Consider the following 6,812-nt stretch of genomic DNA (forward strand, 5'->3'; position numbering starts at 1 on the left):
GGGTAGTGTGAATAGTAGTAGCAGGGATGTTGTTCATCTTACTAGAGTAATAGATCTAGTAATCGATAACCATTGAGGAATATTTCACTACCGAATCATTGATATTGTTCACCGTCATTTCTCTTCCATCCCATTTAGATCTTGTTAATTTTTCTACATCATTGTTAGGAATGGATCTGAGTACAAGAACCTCACTGGTGGCACAAATCTGATGACTGCATGAATAGCTTCCTTAGAAATTTTATGTGGTCTATCGAGCCACATGAACTAGTCATGCATTCTGCTAAGCACATATCTCATAAGTTCATCATCAAAATCATCAATGGTGTTTAGGGCATGGTGAAACCCTTTCGTGGTAACCCTTTTGAACTATTCCTTCAAAATACCATTCTTATCACACAATACTCTATACTGATAAAAAATAGCAGCAATACCAAGATCCTCTAGTTTGCAATGATAAAATGATCTAACATCTTCAACATTGTAAGACACCATAAGGAACTCTAGATAGGGCTCCAGTGAGATCAATTTCCTTAGACTTAAATGAGTTCCTCTTAAATTCAGGATGGGGTCTATCAGTAACATCAACTATATGTGGGGTGTCAATCTTCAATGTTTCAGAAAGATAACAAGATAACAAGATTTCTAGATAAATACCTTTTACTGTTTCTGCACTAGGGTTCCAAACCTTGACAAATCTTTCTCACGGATTGTCGATCGCAAATCACACCAAATCACTTCAAATCTTTGTCAAACAGGTTAGATGTTGCAAATACAAGATTTTCTCTGTTGTATTCACTCTCAGAGTGCCCACAAGAATGCAATGTGACAAATAACATTCAAAAAGATTTTTTTATTTACCCATTATCTACCACGTTAAATGCTATTATCGGTAACACCCTAAAACATTACTTAACACACTAATACATACTACCATTTTCCAAAGAGACATCATTTCTACCGGTTATGATCCAAAAACTCTTCATAACATCAAAATGTATCAAAATATAGATCAAACTTACTGCAATTCATCCAAGGGTTCTTCTAAAGATCTGACAATAAGCTCTCCCCAAGTTGTATAAACAACTCAGTTTACCGATGAAGGGTTCTCCACACTTTGTGAAGAATTAGACTCCTCTGATGGTTTATCATTGATATTCTTCTTCTAGATTCTATTCATCTCAGCTCTGGTTACCTCAACATCAACTTTCTTCTTCCCTTTCTGGTCAGTAGATTGATTTACCAGTTGATTCTTCTTTACTTTGCAAAAAATAGCAATGTGTCTCGGTTGATGACAATGATAACAAACCATACCAGATGCTCTCCAAGGTCCTGCATTGCCTCTACCTGTTCTTCTTCTGCAATTCATAGCCATGTGTCCAAAATTATTACAAATTGTGGAAACCACATTCATTATTTTCTCCATCTCATAGGGGCTAGACTAGTTAGCATAGGATCTCTGCCAATTTGAATTTCTCTGGTCATTGAAATTTCTTCTCCAATCACCACCAGATCTCTGATTCATGTGAGGTGTTGGATTAATTACTCCATACCTACATTCAATAGATCTATACCCATACATGTTGCATGTGTAAAAATATCCATTAAATTTTCTATGCACATATCTTTGATAAGTATTAGGTCTATAACCAATATCAACATTACATCTACTTCTACAAACATTAGTAGTATGTCCTCATTTATGACAATTGAAACAAATAGGCTTATAAAATTTCTTACCGGTGGGTTTTTGAATATTAGGTGCAGGTTTACCTTCATGCATGTTGTCCTTAGTACCAGAAGACTCACCTTTCTCAAATGTAGAGTATCCCAATCCAGTTGTATCACCTTTCATCCTCTGAGATTGGAGCTGTTCATCATGGTAGAACTTTTGTTATACTTTGCAAGCTTCTCATTAGCATCAACAAGTTCTTTTGCAAGATCTTCATTTCTTTTCATAAGGGTCTCTCTAAGAGACATTACCATATCAAGATTTTCCTTTATTACTTCTTTTTCTTCTTTCTCCTCATGCCAATGTGCATATAGAGTGTCATTTTCCTGATTTAACTTAAAGATCTCATGTTGTTTTTCTCTAAACTTGTCTTCTACAGTCCTCCTTGCTTCAAGTTCTTGACTCATTCAGATTGTAAGGGTTTCAATCTCTCTCCTTAGGCTAGACTTCTCTTCATTCAAATTTTCAACCTCATTGAATAATGCATCCATGTTTGCTTCATCAGAAGAGCTATTTTCAGTAAATTCCATCAGTTGTTCAGCTAGCTCTCTTCTCTTAGTAAGTGAAGCCTTGTATTTGCCTTTCAATGTGTTCAGGGATTCTTCATCTTCTTCAAGTCTTTTAGAAATCTCTCTATAGCTCAATCCTTCCCCCATGTCTTCCTGAGGGATCCTTCCCAAGCGGTTAAGCCTCAAGGAAGTTAGACTCTGATGCCAATTGATAAAATTATTAGGCACTAAGAGGTGGGAGGTGAACAGTGCAAGCAAAAATAATATGAATCTGATCACCAACTTACACAACTTAAAACTTAACAAGCATAAGAGGAATATCACCACATAAAAAAAATTCCACATAACACAAGAGATTTATACGTGGAAACCCAAAAGGGAAAAACCATGGTGGGAGTTAATACCCACAAGATTCACTATTTGCGGAATCAAAATCTTGACCGATTAAGATCTTACAAATATGCCCTGTTAGGAGCAGACCCGGTTAGGACTCACTCGGTTAAGAGATTTAATATGATGAGCCCTGTTAGGAGCTTTGACCTATTAGGATCAACCTTGCAAAAGTATTTAAGACTCTGATATAGAGCTACCTGTTAGGGGATTTATGAATTAAGGCCTATTAGACCTACCAGTTAGGGGATTTTATTGCTGCAAACTGTTAGGAAAACAACAGTCAAATGATATTCATGTAACACTTCTGTGTCTGATAAGATCTTCTTTAGATCCTCAAAAATTCAACAACACATCAATATAGAGCTTCACTAATCATCGCACAATCAAATTTGCATCCTTCGCTAATGATCTCACACTCTTACATACACACACCGACTTGATACCTCATCACACTTTTTATAAACACTTCTTAGTCGGCTACAACCTTGGAACAAATTCCTAGGTTTAATGAATCTAGACATTCTTACATTACATGCCTTACTTATGTCAGCCACCAACATAAGAAATAAAAAACAAGACAAAACCTGTACCGGTTTACTGATTTAAGTGTCTTTATCACTACTAGTTAAATGTTCATCAGAATGCCTTCTCTATACATCAAATCTTGCCTGTTCGGTTGAATTTGCCAATGCGGTCATGAACATAGCTCCAAATACATGTCTCCATTATTTCTTTAAAAGTACAACATCCAACTCTTCATGAATCACCTGTACCGGTTGCTAGAATGCAACTCTATCTCTATTTACCAATTTAAGTCCTAATTACTGGTTCTCTTTTAAATTGTCTTCTATACCGGTTATACCTTACCAATTGGCTTCCAAGACTTATATGACTATAAAAAAAATTTTGCCATCAATGACAACACAAGACATAGTCCTAAAACATGAATCTCAATCTCTTCATCACATTCACAAATCAATCCTTTATCGGTTGCATATCACCAACAGTCCTTACCGGTTTAGTCAAATGTCAACACCATCACCCCCTACCTACCTATATTTCTCTATACATACCTCTCTCTCTCCCTCTCTAAATGTACCTTCTCTATCTCCCTACCAACTTATCTTTCTCTAAATATGTCATACTAGGTCCTACTAAGCGTCTTTTTGTCATAATAGGTCCTACTAAGGGGTATAATATCATAAAAGGTCATCTTAAGGGGTCTGATGACATAATAGGACCTATTATGACATAATAGGTCCTATTATTTGATAATCAGACCTATTATGTCATAATAGCTCCTATTATGACATAATACCCCTCAACGGGTCCTACTAAGGGGTATAATGTCATAATAGGTCCTCATAAGAGGTCTTATGACATAATAGGATCTTTGATGACATAATATATCATAATAGGTCCTTTTATGTCATCGTAGGTCCTATTATGTGATAATTGGTCCTATTATGTCATAATAGGTCCTATTATGATATAATACCCCTTAACAGGTGCTACTAAAGGGTATAATGTCCATGTGTCCTCTCAAGGGGTCTTATGACATAATAGGACCTTTGATGTCATAATAGAGCATATTATGACATAATAGGTCATGTTATGTCATAATAGGACCATACTTATTATGACATAATAGGACCTAGTAAGTCATAATAGGTCTTATATGTGATAATAGGTCCTATTATCACATAATACCCCTTAACAGGTCCTACTAAGGGATATAATGTCATCATAACTCCTCTTAAGGGGTCTTATGATATAATAGGACCTATTATGACATGATAGGTCCTCTTAACCTAGGTCTTATGACATAATAGGACCTATTATGATAGAATAGGTCCTATTGTGTAATAATATATCCTATTATAAAATAATGGGTCCTATTATGTCATAATAGGTCCTATTATTTTATATGCGGTCCTATTATGTTCACAATAGGCCAGTATGACAATGTAATACCCCTTAACAGGTCCTACTAACGGGTATAATGTCATAATAGGTCCTCTTAAGGGGTCTTATCACATGATAAGGCCTATGATGACATAATAGGACCTATTATGTCATCATATGTCCTATTATGTCATAATTGGTCCTATTATCTCATCATAGGTCCAATTATGACATAATACCCCTTAACATTTCCTACTAAGGGGTATAGTGTCATAATAGGTCCTTTTAAGGGGTCTTTAACATTATAGGACCTATGATGACATAATATGAATTATTATAACATAACAACACATATGATGACATAATAGAACCTATTGTGTCATCATAGGTCCTATTATGTCATCATAGGTCCTATTACATCATCATAGGTCCTATTATGTCATCATAGATCCTATTACATCATCATAGGTCCTATTATGTCATCATAGGACTTATTATATCATAATAGGTCTTATTCTATTATAATCAATCCTATTATGACATAATACGCATTAAAAGGTCCTACTAAGGGGTATAATGTCATAATAGGTCCTCTTAAGGGGTCTTATCACATAGGACCTATAATGACATGACATATCCTCTTAAGGGGTCTTATGGCATAATAGGACCTAGTCTTACTAAGGGCTATAATGTCATAATAGGTCCTCTTAAGGGGTCTTATGACATAATAGGACCCGTGATAAGAAAATAGGACCTATTATGACCTAATTATAGACCTATTATGACATAATAGGACCTATTATTTTATAATAGGTCCTACTAAGGGGTATAATGTCATAATAGGTCTTCGTAAGGGGTCTTATGATATAATAGGACCAATTATGACATGATAGGTCCTCTCCTCTTAACCTGGTTCTTATGACATAATAGTCATAATAGGTCCTATTTTGTCACAATAGGTCCTATTGTGATATATTAGGTCCTACTAAAGGGTATAATATCATAATAGGTCCTTTTAAGGGGTCTTATGATATAATAGGACCTATGATGACATAATAGGACCATTATGTCATCATAGGACCTATTATGTCATCATAGGTACTATTATTATTTCATAATAGTTCTTATTATATGATAATTGGTCTTATTATGACATAATACACCTTAACATGTCCTACTAAGGGGCATAATGTCATAATGTCATAATAGGTCCTATTATGTGATAATTGGTCCTATTATGTCATAATAGGTCCTTAACATGTCCTACTAAGGGGTATAAAATTAGATTAGGTCCTCTTAAGGGGTCTTATGACATAATAGGTCATGTTATGTGATAATTGGTCCTATTATGTCATAATAGGTCATACTAAGGGGTCGTATGTCATAATTTGTCCTATGAAGGGGTATAGTGTGATAATAGGTCCTTTTAAGGGGTCTTATAACATAATAGGACCTATTACTATTATGTCATAATTGGTCCTCCTAAGGGCTTATCTTATGTCTTAAGGGGCCTATGATGTACTAAGTGGTCGTATGATTTGTCTTAATAGGTTGTAGGATGCACTAAGGGGTCCTAGGTGTCTTAAGGGTTCCTAGGATATACTAAGATGTCTCAAGCGATGGTATGATGTATGAAGATGTACTACTTGGGGCCCACATGTCTTAAGGGTTCAATAGATGTCCTAGGATGTACTAATGGGTCGCATGAGTCTTAATAGCTCTTAGGATGTACTAAGGGATCGCATGATGTCTTAAGAGGTCCTATTATTTACTAAGGGTTCCTAGGTGTCTTAAGGGGTCAAAAGATGTCCTAGCATGTACTAAAGGGTTCGATAATGTCTTAATAGGTCCTAGGATATACTAAGGGGTCATAAGTGTCTTAAGGGGCCATAGGTGTCTTAAGAGGTCCTATGATGTACTAAGGGACATCCTAGGATAAAATTTTAACATGTAACTATACATGAATATCATTTATACATAAAATTGAAAACATCTAGAACGTATACATAACATTTAAACATATCAGAAATAAATTTAAACATCTAGTTAGGTATGGAGAGAGAGATAGAGATGTGTATAGAGAGAAATAGAGGTAGGGAAAGAGTGAGGAGAGGTGCATAGAGAGAGGGAGAGAGAAGACAAAGAGTAGAGAGTTAAGGATGTGAGAGGGAGATGAAGAGATGGATCTAGATTTTGGGAGAGAGAGGAGAGAGATAGAGAAAGGTAGAGAGACGTAGAGAGGGCTAGAGGAAGAGTAATATGGAGAGAGATAG

This window comes from Cryptomeria japonica, chromosome 5, assembly GCF_030272615.1.
Source record: "Cryptomeria japonica chromosome 5, Sugi_1.0, whole genome shotgun sequence".
NCBI classification, from domain to species: Eukaryota; Viridiplantae; Streptophyta; class Pinopsida; order Cupressales; family Cupressaceae; genus Cryptomeria; species Cryptomeria japonica.